The 1,851-nt window shown below is 40.7% G+C and overlaps 1 long non-coding RNA gene across 1 annotated transcript in view; it reads right to left on the reverse strand.

The window, feature by feature from the left end:
- Positions 1 to 428: 428 nt before the first annotated feature.
- Positions 429 to 1,851, reverse strand: part of LOC137617815 (uncharacterized) — a 4,241-nt gene continuing 2,818 nt past the window's right edge. Inside the window, exons 2-3 of the long non-coding RNA XR_011039672.1 lie at positions 769 to 832; positions 429 to 566 (exon numbers count right to left, since the gene is read on the reverse strand). This is a non-coding gene — a long non-coding RNA (uncharacterized lncRNA). The remainder of the gene's footprint in view (positions 567 to 768; positions 833 to 1,851) is intronic.

A 1,851-nucleotide genomic window follows, 5' to 3' on the forward strand; every position in this document is an offset into this window, starting at 1 on the left:
TGGTGGTGTTGTGATTGCTGCTGGTGTAGAGGCTGGTGGTGTTGTGACTGCTGCTGGTGTAGAGGCTGGTGGTGTTGTGACTGCTGCTGGTGTAGAGGCTGGTGGTGTTGTGACTGCTGCTGGTGTAGAGGCTGGTGGTGTTGTGACTGCTGCTGGTGTAGAGGCTGGTGGTGTTGTGACTGCTGCTGGTGTAGAGGCTGGTGGTGTTGTGACTGCTGCTGGTGTAGAGGCTGGTGGTGTTGTGACTGCTGCTGGTGTAGAGGCTGGTGGTGTTGTGACTGCTGCTGGTGTAGAGGCTGGTGGTGTTGTGACTGCTGCTGGTGTAGAGGCTGGTGGTGTTGTGACTGCTGCTGGTGTAGAGGCTGTTGACACTGATATTGTTGCTGCCTTAGATATGCCTCAAGATCTCCAATAGCAGAAGGAAATTTCTTCAAAAACTTATCTAAGGCTTCAAATGCTTCTTGAAGCAAACCAGTAGGAGGTGAAGGTGACTGAGCCAAAGGAAGGGAACGACGCCCAACGTTGAGTCGTTGCCTCTTCCTCTGCGGCTCTTGACACTCGCTGGACTGCAATGGGAAGAAGACTCTTGAATGAACTGGTTGTCATGTATAACTAAGAAATTCATTGGGAAATTCAAAATTGCACTGCAGAACAAATAAAAACTGAATGAGATACAAAATGTCAGTTATTAAATTTTACATAAACTAGACTTCTGTTAAAAGATGGGAAGCAATACTAAAAAACGAAGGGTGTATGCTGTGTACTCACAATAGAACCTGATTTTTCCGTTGATTCTGTACATCGGCGACGTTTCGAAACATTGGAATCAGATCTGAAAAATAAAGAGGAAAATTAGTTAAAATGTTTAATCAGGATTGAATGAATAATCTAATTTCTTCCTAACAATTGGTAAGTTATGTACTAAAAACAATACATTTAATTCTATATTATGAAACATACAAACGCATTTGGAGTTTCCTCACTAGCTAATTATTGTCCTGTTTTCATGGATCAAACTGTTTATGCAATGCTTTCATTTATAAGATGCCTGCAGATATTTGTGTCTGCCACATGGTTTTAGATGAATAATTATTTCAAAACAAAAAGTTTGCAGGAAATGGTGAAGCTGAACAGGGCTTTGAGTCTGCCAAAAAAGGGTCAAGAACCAGTGCAGTCTAAGTACACTTGGTGGAAACATATATAGCGCATAACCTCAAACAATACGTTTGAGCTTTCCACTGAGACATTGGTATGCCTGCAAAATCACAATATCATCTATCGAAAGTTAGACGATAGACTATTCCGATAAAATTATCTCTAAAGCTGAAATGCTTGTTTACATTTGTGTCAGTTTCATATATTCTTATTATAAGCTAGGCTATAACCCTAGTCGGAAAACAAGCAAGATGTCGTAAGTCCAAGGGCTCCTACAAAAATGGAAAATAGCCCACTGAGGAAAGAAAACCAGGAAATAAACAGAGAAGAATAAACAATCAAAATGAAATATTTCAAGAACAGCAACGTCATCAAATTGCAGAAGATTTTTCACATATAAACTATAAAAACTTAAATGTCCACCTCCTAATACCACTGCTTACCATGGCTAAAGTCTCTCTTCTACCCTTACCAAGAAGAAAGTAACCACTGAACAATCACATTGCAGTAGTTAAACCCTTGAGCGAAGTATTGTTTGATAATCTGTGTTGTCAGATGTATGAGGACAGAGGAGAATGTGGTAAGAATAGTCCACACTATTCAGTATGTGTGTAGGCACAAACAAAATGAGCCGTAACCAGAGAAAGGGGTCCAATGTAGTAGTCTGGCCAGTCAAAGGACCCAGTAACTCTCAAA

This window comes from Palaemon carinicauda, chromosome 24, assembly GCF_036898095.1.
Source record: "Palaemon carinicauda isolate YSFRI2023 chromosome 24, ASM3689809v2, whole genome shotgun sequence".
NCBI classification, from domain to species: Eukaryota; Metazoa; Arthropoda; class Malacostraca; order Decapoda; family Palaemonidae; genus Palaemon; species Palaemon carinicauda.